The sequence below is a fragment of the Tachyglossus aculeatus genome, chromosome X2 (genome assembly GCF_015852505.1).
Source record: "Tachyglossus aculeatus isolate mTacAcu1 chromosome X2, mTacAcu1.pri, whole genome shotgun sequence".
In the NCBI taxonomy this organism is placed as follows: Eukaryota; Metazoa; Chordata; class Mammalia; order Monotremata; family Tachyglossidae; genus Tachyglossus; species Tachyglossus aculeatus.
In genome coordinates this window covers 2,738,530-2,751,080 of record NC_052100.1, presented here as the reverse complement: position 1 = coordinate 2,751,080, position 12,551 = coordinate 2,738,530, and the positions used below count along the sequence as shown (strand labels likewise).

The following is a 12,551-nucleotide window of genomic DNA, read 5'->3' as shown; positions in this document are numbered from 1 at the left end:
CCTCTATAATAATAATAATAATAATAATAATAATAATAATAATGTCATTTATTAAGCGCTTACTAGGTGCAAAGCACTGTTCTAAGCGCTGGGGAGGTTACAAGGTGATCAGGTTGTCCCACAGGGGGCTCACAGTCTTAATCCCCATTTTACAGATGAGGGAACTGAGGCCCAGAGAAGTGAAGTGACTTGCCCAAAGTCACACAGCTGACTAGTGGCGGAGCCGGAATTTGAACCCATAACCTCTGACTCCAAAGCCCGGGCTCTTTCCACTGAGCCACGCTGCTCTAGACTGTAAGATCACTGTGAGCGGGGAATGTGGCTGTTTACTGTTATAGTGGACTCTCCCAAGGGGTCAGTACGGTGCTCTGCACACAGTAAGCACTCAATAAATGCAACTGAATGAACACCCAATCCCCCCACCACACACACACACAGACACACACACACACACACACACACACACGTGTTAAGCCTGCGAGTTGTCACCGTTGGCCAGATGATGGGGATGTGGCCTCCGAGCCCCCCGGGACCTGAGGAGAGCTGGTGGACCCAAGTCGGGGGGTCTTTGCCTTTGGGGGCACACGGTCCCCCTGCCTTCTCCTTCATGGCCCTCCTTCACGCCCCGGGATTTTCGTGCCCCCACGGACCCATCACTCAGCCCGGCGCCCGGCACGGGGCTGCCCCTTGGAACACGTTGCTCCCGGAATTAGTGTGGTCCAGCGGATACAGCCCGTGCCTGGGAATCAGAAGGACCTGGGTTCGAATTCAGATTCTGCCACTTGTCTGTTGTTTGATCTCGGGCAAGCCACGTCACTTCTCGGGGCCCACCCCCATCGGTAAAATGGGGATTAAGTCCAATTTATCTATCCCAGTGCTTAATACAGTGCCTGGCACACAGTCTGCCCTTAACAGATACCACAATCATTATTATTATTTCCCCTTTGTGGAACTCCTTTCCCCCTCAAATCTGTCTCTCCCGCCAGACTGTAAGTTCCTTTAATGCAGAGATGTGTCTACTATCATCATCATCATCATCAATCATATTTATTGAGCGCTTACTGTGTGCAGAGCTAATGCTACTGTACTCTTCCAAGTGCTTAGTAGAGGGCTTTGCACACGGCAGGGACTCAATAAATACTACTGATTGAATGATCTGCCAAACCAGCCCCCCATACACATTACTTCAAAGCCCTCCTAAAAGGTAGTTCAAGAGGCATTCTACAGTTAATATATTATACTATACTAAGCACTTAGTACAGTGCTCCTCACACAGTAATTGCTCAAAAAGTGACTGATTGATTGATTCCTCCTTTTTAAGGTATTAAGTTCTTACTATGTGCCAGGCACTGTTGTAAGCGCTGACATAGATACAAGGTAAGGGACGCAGCATGGCTCAGTGGAAAGAGCCCGGGCTTTGGAGTCAGAGGTCATGGGTTCAAATTCCGACTCTGCCACATATCTGCTGTGTGACCTTGGGCAAGTCACTTTACTTCTCTGCGCCTCAGTTACCTCATCTGTAAAATGGGGATTAAGACTGTGAGCCCCACGTGGGGCAACTTGATCACCTTGTATCCCCCTCAGCGCTTAGAACAGTGCTCTGCACATAGTAAGCGCTTAATAAATGCCATCGTTATTATAATCAGGCTGGACACAGTCCATATCCCACATGGGGCTCGCAGTCATAATCCCCACGTTACAGATGCGGCAACCGAGGCACAAGGAAGCAAAGAGACTTGCCCAAGGTCACAGAACAGACAAGTGGAGAAGCCAGGACTAGAACCCAGGTCCTTCTGACGCCCGGGCCCGTGCTCTATCCATTAGGCCACACTGCTCACGTTATCCCATCAGCAACCTTGCCACGCACGGGTGGATCTGTTCATCTAATTTTTTTCTAGTTATTTTTGCCATGAGACCCAGGTTACAGAGAAGGGAGAAGGCAGGCAAAGAGACGGGGAGAGAAGTTCCATGCCCCAAGCATTGCCCCCTGTCAGTGTCTTAGAGGAGTCTGTCCAAACCCCTGAATCTAGAGCATTTCTTGAGGGGGACCCCTGATCCTGCCCGGTTCCGGAGCCATGGCCTCTGTTCACCCACATGCTGACTCCACCTGGGCATCTTTCCATTTTCAACCCCGGCAGTCCTGCAGATGCCCCACCCTGAAACTCCTGCTTACCCTCGGATGATGGCCCTGAGAATGTGGGAATTTCGGTCCCACCAACCGCCCTCTGTGTTAGTCAAACGTATTTATCGAGCGCTTACCGTGTGCAGAGCACACGGGAGGGTACAATGCAGCAATAAACAGGTGACACGTTCCCTGCTCACAGTGAGCTTACAGGCTGAGCCCCTCTGCCAACCAGGGGGTGGTGACTGATCCTCCCTGCCTCCCCTTCCCGGAGTGCTCTGGGGCCAAATCAACCAATCAATCGTATTTATTGAGCGCTTACTGTGTGCAGAGCACTGTACTAAGCACTTGGGAAGTCCAAGTTGGCAACATATAGAGACAGTCCCTACCCAACAGTGGGCTCACAGTCTAGAAGGGGGAGACGGAGGACAAAACCAAACGTATTAACAAAATAAAATAAATACAATAGATATGTACAAGTAAAATAAATAGAGTAATAAATATGTACAAACATATATACATATATACAGGTGCTGTGGGGAAGGGAAGGAGGTAAGACGGGGGGGATGGAGAAGGGGACGAGGGGGAGAGGAAGGAAGGGGCTCAGTCTGGGAAGGCCTCCTGGAGGAGGTGAGCTCTCAGTAGGGCCTTGAAGGGAGGAAGAGAGCTAGCTTGGCGGATGGGCAGAGGGATTGGGGGCATTCCAGGCCAGGGGGATGATGTGGGTCAACGGCGGGACAGGCGAGAATGAGGCCCGGTGAGGAGATTAGCGGCAGAGGAGCGGAGGGTGCGGGCTGGGCTGGAGAAGGAGAGAAGGGAGGTGAGGTATGAGGGGGCGAGGGGATGGACAGCCTTGAAGCCCAGGGTGAGGAGTTTCTGCCTGATGCGCAGATTGATTGGTAGCCACTGGAGATTTTTGAGGAAGGGGAGTAACATGCCCAGAGCGTTTCTGGACAAAGACAATCCGGGCAGCAGCATGAAGTATGGATTGAAGTGGGGATCATCATCATCATCATCAATCGTATTTATTGAGCGCTTACTATGTGCAGAGCACTGTACTAAGCGCTTGGGAAGTCCAAATTGGCACCATCTAGAGACAGTCCCTACCCAACAGTGGGCTCACAGTCTAAAAGGGGGAGACAGAGAACAAAACCAAACATACTAACAAAATAGGCCTCCGGATATTCATTCATTGGCCAGAAATCCTGCCAGTGAGCAGGCCTTTCTGGGAATTCACCAGCCTCCCTGCCGCCTTTCTCGTGTGGCACTTCGAGGAGGCCAGAGAGGAAGACCGAACCCTCCTCTCAGTAGAGGACCTGGCCTCCCCCAGCCCTCCGAAACATGAGATTTTACCGCCACCCGGTGAAAGAACAAAACACCTCTAACAGGCACAAATGAACCGCTAAACTTTTTGTATTTTATTTTTTAAATGGTATTTGCTAAGCTCTTACTATGTGCCAGGCACTGTTCCAAGCGCGGGGGGCAGACCCAAAGTAATCAGGATGGACTCAGTCCAGGTCCCACATGGGGCTCACAGTCTTGATCTCCATTTCACAGATGAGGTAACTGAGGCACTGAGAAGTGAAGAAACTTGCCCAAGGAACTGTTTTTCTTCACTGGCCATTTCGGTTGACCTAGTAGGACCCTGATCACGTTGTTATTATTATTATTTAATTCATTAAGCAAAGCATTGTACTAAGCACAGGAGCAGATACAAGATAATCAGATCAGAGACAGTCCCTGTCCCATGTGGGGTTCACAGCTTAAGCAGGAAGGGGTACAGGTATTGAATCCCCATTTTACAGATGGGGTAACTGAGGCATACAGCAGTGAAGGGACTTGCCCAAGGTCACACAGCAGGCAAGTGGCAGAGATGGGATTAGAACCTAGGTTGCAGCGTGGCTCAGTGGAAAGAGTCAGAGGTCATGGGTTCAAATCCTGGCTCCGCCAGTTGTCAGCTGTGTGACCTCGGGCAAGTCACTTCACTTCTCTGTGCCTCAGTTCCCTCATCTGTAAAGTAGGGATGACGACTGTGAGCCCCCCGTGGGACAACCTGATCACCTTGTAACCTCCCCAGCGCTTAGAACAGTGCTTTGCACATAGTAAGTGTGTAATAAATGCCATCATTATTAGGTTCTCTGACTCCCAGGGCTGTGCTCTTTCCACTAGGCCAAACTGCTTTTCTGGTCACGTCTCCCTCTGAACTCAAGTGCATCTCTGGAAGGTTGGATGCCTTCAATCAATGGTATGTATTGTGTGTACTACTGACTGATTGATTGAGTGAGTAGGGTAGGCGACTGGAGTTCCAGTTTGATATTTTTTTCCTTTCACCACTGCTTACATGCTCATCTGTGCTCTATGACACTGCCATCTGTAATTTATTCATTCATTCAATCGTATTTGTTGAGCACTTACTGTGTGCAGAGCACTGTAGTAAGCGCTTGGGAAGTACAAGTTGGCAACATATAGAGATGGTCCTCTCCCATCTCACTGACTGTCTGAGATGGTGACAGTCACAGGACACCCGGGCAGGGTTACAAAACAATGACTCAGAGGGGGGGATGTATATAGGGGAGGGGGGCTCGCTCCACAGTAACCACTTAATAGATTGGTTGATTGAAAAAAATCCAGTACTGCCTTGTTCCTGGAACTTTTTGATTTCACAATTTTGGATTTATTTTTATCCACTTCTGCTCTCAAGAGGGTAGCGATAGGCAGGTCTGGATAATCAACAGCACTGGATCCTCGGAGTTAGGGGTCTAGGGTGACAAATAAAAAAAATACTTAATTCACAAAAATAGAAAATTGTGTGAACTTGTGGATGAGTGAAAACAGGTAAAAGTGCAGTGGCTGCCTTTCATCACAAGGGGGCAATATGGGGCCTTTTTGGGGAGAAGATAATAATAGTAATAATAATAATGGCATTTATTAAGCGCTTACTATGTGCCAAGCACTGTTCTAAGCGCTGGGGAGGTTACAAGGTGATCAGGTTGTCCCATCCCAGTCTTAATCTCCATTTTACATATAAGGAAACTGAGGCCCAGAGAAGTTAAGTGACTTGCCCGAAGTCACAGAGCTGACAGTTGGCAGAGCGGGGATTTGAACCCATGACCTCCGACTCCAAAGCCCGGGCTCTTTCAGCTGAGCCAAAGGCCTCCCTCGCCCACCTTTCCCACTCCATTATCAAGGCGCTCCTGGGTAGAGGGGCATGATGGGGTGGGCCCAATCGTCTGAGACGGAGCTTGGAGCTGGGGGGTCTGGGGAGCCCCTGACCCTGGGGTGCCCCTCACAGGCCCTGAGAGAGTCCTCAAAATAGCATTATCTCTGGTTCCCCCTCATCATCATCATCATCATCAATCGAATTTATTGAGCGCTTACTGTGTGCAGAGCACTGTACTAAGTGCTTGGGAAGTACAAATTGGCAACATAGAGAGACAGTCCCTGCCCAACAGTGGGCTCACAGTCTAAAAGGGGGAATTTTAATTCAACCTCAATTCACCCCCTGGCAGTATGCCCTAGTGGAAAGATCCTGGGAGTCAGAAGGCCTGGGTTCTTTGAGCCCATTGTGGGCAGGGCTTGTCTCTCCTTGTTGCTGAATTGGACTTTCCGAGCGCTTAGTACAGTGCTCCGCACCCAGTAAGCACTCAATAAATGCGATTGAATGAATGATGAATGGCACCGCCACTTCTCTGCTGTGTGACCTTGGGCAAGTCACTTCACTTCTCTGTGCCTCAGTTTCCTCATCTGCAAAATGGGGATTCAATCCTTGTTCCCCCTCCTACTGTGAACTCCCCAGTCTGACCTGTTTAACTGGCACCTATCCCAGTGTTTAGAACAGTGCTTGGCACCTGGTAAGCGCCTAACAAATACCAGAATAATAATAGTAACAATAATAACAGTTGCTCAACCCACACCATCAATTAATTGATTCTTTTATAGAACATCAGCACCTCCTGCATCAACTCCACTTGTTTTTAACCAGGCAACATACAGAAAGAAAAAAAGAGAAACTCTGATTCATATTCCCACTTTAAGTGCATTTACTATTAGCCTTAATTTAATTGGATAGAGATTTAGGGTAGCATATTTATTATCTGAAAAGCCCACTGAAATATATGTCACGTGCCATAATGCATTTCCTTTCCAAAACAATTCCAGTAATTGTTTTTGGTGGTGGGGGGCATGAGGAAGGGTCTGTCTCCTTTCAAGCACCATGAAGGGAATTTTTTTTGAAGCAAACGAAGCGCAGAATTTCAGAATTTTCATGATGTATTTTTCATGTATGACAACTATCCGATTCTGCCTAAAAATAGCCGCAAAATCAAGAATAGTTGCTTGCCACTGGGCATCTAATTCAATTTCTTTTGTGTTCCTTCTAGTTAGGAGGCAAGGCAGAGAAGCAACGCCCAGGATATTTTGCCATTCTTACAAGAAGTCCACATTTCGGAGGGTGGTGGGGAGAGGTGGGAGAGGGCAGAGAAGTCGAGGAGGTGCAATGTGATTTTTAGAAACAGGCTTGTTTGGAACAAAGGCTTGTAGGTGGAGAAGATAATGATCACCCAAGACTTCAGACTGAACACATGACCTAGCTTGAAGTTAAATATTCCCTTCCAAATAAAATTGGACCGGCATCACTGAATCACCCAAGAATGAAGTTAATGCCCGCAAAATTCATCTGCAATAGTCAGTGGTTTGGAAGCTTTCATTTTTCTCTGGTCTTCGCCTTCATTTATTACTAATTATGTGATGATGAATAATTAATAGAAGAATTTGTTTTGAAGCAGAGACTATGACTGACCTGATTTCCTAAACTTAATCACATCTTTTAGACTGTGAGCCCACTGTTGGGTAGGGACTGTCTCTATATGTTGCCAATTTGGACTTCCCAAGCGCTTAGTACAGTGCTCTGCACATAGTAAGTGCTCAATAAATACGACTGAAGATGATGTGCTTAGCATAGTGTTTAACGCACACTACATACTTAATCAATGCCATTTATTGTCGTTAGTACTATTATTATTATTGTTATTTTTCCAGGACAACCTGCCAGCAAGAGCATTCTCTAAAGTAATAATAATAATTATGGTATTTGTTAAGCAATTACTATGTGCCGGGCACTGCATTAAGCACTGGGGTAGATACAAGCAAATCGGGTTGGACGCAGTTCCTGTCCCATGTGGGGCTCACAGTCTCAATCCCCATTTTACAGATGAGGTAACTGAGACACAGAGAGGTAAAGTGACTTGCCCAAGGTCACACAGCAGACAAGTGGCAGAGCCGGGATTAGAACCCATGATCTTCTGACTCCCAGGCTGTGCTCTATCCAGTACACCAAGCCGCTTCCCATATCAAGTACATATCAAGGTTTTATTTAAGTGCCATTGCAGAACATACGTGAGCATGCAAACATAATTTCCATCTTCATAATCAAAAAAGCATTTACCACCAGTACAGTGAATGTCATATATACCTTACTGGTTAGCTCTCACCAGTGAACGTCGTAGGCAATAAACCACAATGGCATTCTGGGTGCCACTAAGTATTTACTCTAGGAATTACTCGTGTCAATTATGATTTGTAAATTATTCATGACAAATGCAAATGAGCTTGAATGACTCTTACTTGTCCTAGATCCCACTGGCTTGCTTTCTCCTTTCAGCATCTCCAGACTCCAGGGGAAATGATCACTTTTTCGGACTGACGAGGGCCTGTTTTTGCCACCCTATTCTTCCCCGGGGCTGGCTGGGTGAGGCTTGCCACTCTGTCTAAATGCATTGACTCTGCCATCCCAGACTGAGCCCCCTCCTCCCTCTCCCCATCCCCCCCGCCTTACCTCCTTCCCCTCCCCACAGCACCTGTATATATGTTTGTACATATTTATTACTCTATTTTATTTGTACATATTTATTCTATTTATTTTATTTTGTTAATATGTTTTGTTTTGTTGTCTGTCTCCCCCTTCTAGACTGTGAGCCTGCTGTTGGATAGGGACCGTCTCTATGTGTTGCCAACTTGGACTTCCCAAGTGCTTAGTACAGTGCTCTGCACACAGTAAGCGCTCAATAAATACGATTGAATGAGTGAATGAATACCCCCCCATCATCTATCCCATGGTCTTCTTTTAGTGGCCTTTGTTAAGTGTTTACTATATGCCAGGCGCAGAAGAATCAACCAGGTTGGACAAAGTCCATGTCCCGCGTGTGTTTCATCCCCTTTCACAGATGAAGTAATTGAGGGCCCAGAGAAGTGACGTGACTTGCCCACAGTCACACAGCAAAAAAAGGAGTGAGGCCGGGATTAGAACCTAAGTCCTTCTGATTCTCAGACCCCTGCTCTTTTCACTAGGCTATGCTGCTTCTCCTTTCATTAACCTGATGTTTAAAATGCCCCACGACTCCAGACTCTTTCTGGCTCTCTCGCTCTCTCCTCCTGTGGCATTAATGCTTGGTTCACCTACCTAGGGGAGTTCCAGGCACTCTGATGGATGAATGGTTGACTCTTCTCCAGCTCACCCTCTTCCCCTGAAAGGCTACTTTTGTACTCTTGGTTTTGTTCTCTTATACCAGGCATTTTCTTCACTCTGAAAAAATGGAAACACATCGGTGTGATCAAGCAAGGTGGTGAGATAGCCTCAGCTTTCTGTGCTGGTGCTGGTGTCTGAAAACCTAAAAAACAAGATAGATTCATTCAATCATATTTATTGAGCACTTACTGTGTGCAGAGCACTGTACTAAGCGCTTGGGAAGTACAAGTGGGCAACATATAGAGACGGTCCCTACCCAACAACGGGCTCACAGTCTAGAAGGGGGAGACAGACAACAAAACAAAATACGTGGACACGTGTCAAGTCATCAGAATAAATAGAAATAAAGCTAGATGCACATCATTAACAAAATAAATAGAATAGTAAATATGTACAAGTAAAATAGAGTAATAATCTACAGTAGAGTAATAGATCCTAGTAGTATTCTAAGAGGTACTTACTGAATGCCCACTGAGAGAAATGCATTTTACTAAGCACTTGGGAAAGTATAAAAGAAGCATGAGACAAGTTCTCTGTGAACAAAGAGCTCTGCCATTTGCCAGTGGTGTGATCTTAGGCAAATCACTTAGCTTCTCTGAGCCTCAGTTTCCTCAATCAATCAATCAGGGGTATTTACTGAGCACTTTACTATGTTCAGAACGCTGCACTAAGTGCTTGGGAGAGTACAGTACAGTACAGCAGAATGTCCTCATCTGGAAAAATGGGGATTAGCTACATTTTCTCTCCCCTACTTAAACTATGAGCTCCAGGTGGGACAGAGACTGTATCCGATCTGCTTATATGTGGTTGCCTAGGCTGATTCAAACCCTGCCAAAGCAATCAATCAATCAATCAATCAGTGGTATTTATTGAGTGTTTACATGTGCAGAACAATGTACTAAGTACTTGAGAGAGTACAATACAACAGAGCGGGTAGTCATGTTCTCTGCCCACAACTCACCACCTGGTCCATGGTCAGAAAGGAAAATAATAATAATAATGGCATTTGTTAAGCGCTTACTATGTGCAAAGCACTGTTCTAAGCACTGGGGGGGATACAAGGTGATCAGGTTGTCCCACGTGGGGCTCACAGGCTTAGTCCCCATTTTACAGATGAGGTAACTGAGGCTCCGAGAAGTTAAGTGATTTGCCCAAGGTCACACAGCAGACATGTGGCGGAGCCGGGATTCGAACCCATGACCTCTGACTCCAAAGCCCGTGCTCTTTCCACTGAGCCACGCGGCTTCTCCAAATGACATCTACATGTATTCTGATGGTTAAACACTGGGGCCCTAGAGTCCGACTATGTAAAATGAAAACTCTAGCAATTTTGCCTTCTTCCTCCACATTCCCAAATGCTACTTCCAATGCCAATATCTTCTTATCCAGCTCAAAGGCCCGAACCAGGGAATGTGTCCAATCCAATAATCCTGTAACTACCCAGAATTTAACACAAAGTAAGAACTTAAAGGTGCTCACTATGAGTGTCAGAAGAACCCTGGTTCTAATCCTGGGCTCTGCCACTTGTCTGCTGTGTGACCTTGGGCAAGTGACTTCACTTCTCTGGGCCTCAGTTACCTCTTCTGTAAAATGGGTATTAAGACTGTGAACGCCATGTGGGACAGGGACTTCATTCAGTCATTCAATTGTATTTATTGAGCACTTACTGTGTGCAGAGCACTGTACTAAGAGACTGGAAGGTACAATTCTGCAACAGATAGAGACAATCCGTACCCAACAATGTGCTCACAGTCTAGAGGGGGGAGACAGACAACAAAACAAAACAAACAGGCATCACTCGATTAACTTGTGTCTACCCCAGCACTTAGTACAGTGGCTGGCATATAGTAGGCACTTAACAAATACCTTTAAAACAAACAAAAAACAACTGTAGAAGGGAGCAAGGTGGGAATGTGATCAAAGGGGATTTATTCTATGGATAAATTCTTCTCAGGTCGATCAGTCAATCGTATTTATTGAACATTTACTGGGTGTAGAGCACTGTATTAAGCGCTTGTTACAATATAATAGAGTTGGTAGATATGTTCCTTGCCCACAAGGAGCCCACAGTCTAGAAGGTCACAATGAGGAGCTGCAAATCAACTTTCCTTCAGCAGAAGAGAGCAGGGAGTAGTGAGAAGGAGTTGGAGGAGGGATTTTACAGCTAAGAAAATGGCTATAAAATGGAACAGACCTTTAATCCAGCTTGGAAGAGCGCTGGTCCAGAAAGAAAATCGTCAGAGAATAGTCTCCTCCCTGCTAGTTGGGGCTTTCACTAAGCATTCATTTTCCACTGAAGTTGGTGCCTTTTCCGAGGTGAAGGGAGAGACCACGGCCACAAGCGCTACCAGTTTATGTTACCCAGGCCTGTGAGGCTTAGCGGAGACTTGGAACCATTCTCGATGGGGGGGAAGGTTATCAAATTGGAAATGGACTTCTGGCTTGAAGCTAAGCTGAGGGATCCTGGAAGCTGTCGTCATAAGGCGTTTTGGACGGACTCCATTCTGGGCTTGGGATCTGCGGAACATTCTGACCAGATCTGCGGGGAATTTTCTTTAATCAAAGAGAAAGGGAAGGGCCATCTAGCAAGGGCCATCCTGGAAGTAGGGGTAGAGGGGTGTTCAAGCACCCCAAATTCCTACCACTATATAAGTCCCACTGGTTCATCGAGGGGGCTTGAAAGCTCTCCCCACCAGTCAGATCTTGAGTTCTTTGAGATGAGAAGCAGAATCTCCCTCCATTGCTCCCCAGCCCCGAAGGGAGGCCCAGGGGGTCAGAGGGCTTTGGGTTGTTTCCAGGGAAGGAGCTGCTTCTTCATCCGCTTCCAGTCTTGGGGCTGGTGGTTGGGAAGCTGAGGATGGCAAGTCAGCTGGTACTGGATAAGGGATTTATCTTCAGCCCAGCGCTCAGTGCAGTGCTTGTCAAGTGCTAGTATGTATGAACAACCAATACTGCAGTGATTTATAGTGGTAGTGGCATTTATTGTTATTATTGTTAGAATAGTAATGACTATTATTAGGGGAAAGGTGCAGGAGGAGTGGGGGCGAACTGCGAAGTGAGGGGTTGTGATTGTGTGTGGGAGGGGAGTCTCCCAGGATCTTTTAAAATCCATCTTCTTGTCTGGGGAGGGGGTTTCGACGCAGTCAGAGGTCGTGGGTTCTAATCCCCGCTCTGCCACTTTTTTAAAAATGGCATTTATTAAGCGCTTACTATGTGCAAAGCACTATTCCAAGCGCTGGGGAGTTTACAAGGTGATCAGGTTGTCCCACGGGGCGGGGGGGCTCACAGTCTTAATCCCCATTTTCCAGATGAGGTAACTGGGGCCCAGAGAAGTTAAGTGACTTGCCCAAAGTCACACAGCCGACAAGATTTTGGTCATGTCGTTTGGCTTCTCTGGGCCTCAGTTCCCTCAACTGTCAAATGGGGATGAAGAGCAGGAGCCCCACGTGGGCTAACCTGACGACCTGGGATCTACCCCGGGCGCTTAGAACGGTGCTTGGTACATAGTAGGCGCTTAACAAGTACCATCATCACCATCATCATCATCATCATCATCATCATCATCATCATCATTCAAGCCCTGGCTGAGGGCCAGAGAGCCACTGTGGGCGAAGGGGGCCGGGCCGAGGGCTCCCGTCAGAGGCGCGGCCGCTGAGGGGCCGCTCCTGTGCGCACGCGCGTTCGGCCTTTTCCCGCCCGAGGCTCGAGCCTCCCCCCGCCCTCGCGCCCGGCGGCGGCGGGAGGGGCGCGCGCATGCGCAGCGACGTCACCCCGCCCGTCCGCCCTATCTGGTTACCAAGGAGATCAGGTGACTCCGCTCCCGGTCCTTCCTCGGGGGGGGGGGGGGCGCTGCTGACGTCATCTCCCGACAGCTCGGCCTTGGAGGCAGGTGGGTCGTGTCCGCCG

General features: G+C 47.6%; 1 long non-coding RNA gene across 1 annotated transcript in view; it reads right to left on the bottom strand.

Annotated features, from left to right (window-relative positions):
- The window catches only part of LOC119949116, a 34,917-nt gene extending 26,227 nt beyond the window's left edge, over positions 1-8,690 (bottom strand). The window contains exon 1 of the long non-coding RNA XR_005457171.1: positions 8,580-8,690. This is a non-coding gene — a long non-coding RNA (uncharacterized LOC119949116). The remainder of the gene's footprint in view (positions 1-8,579) is intronic.
- Between the last annotated feature and the right edge of the window lie 3,861 nt (positions 8,691-12,551).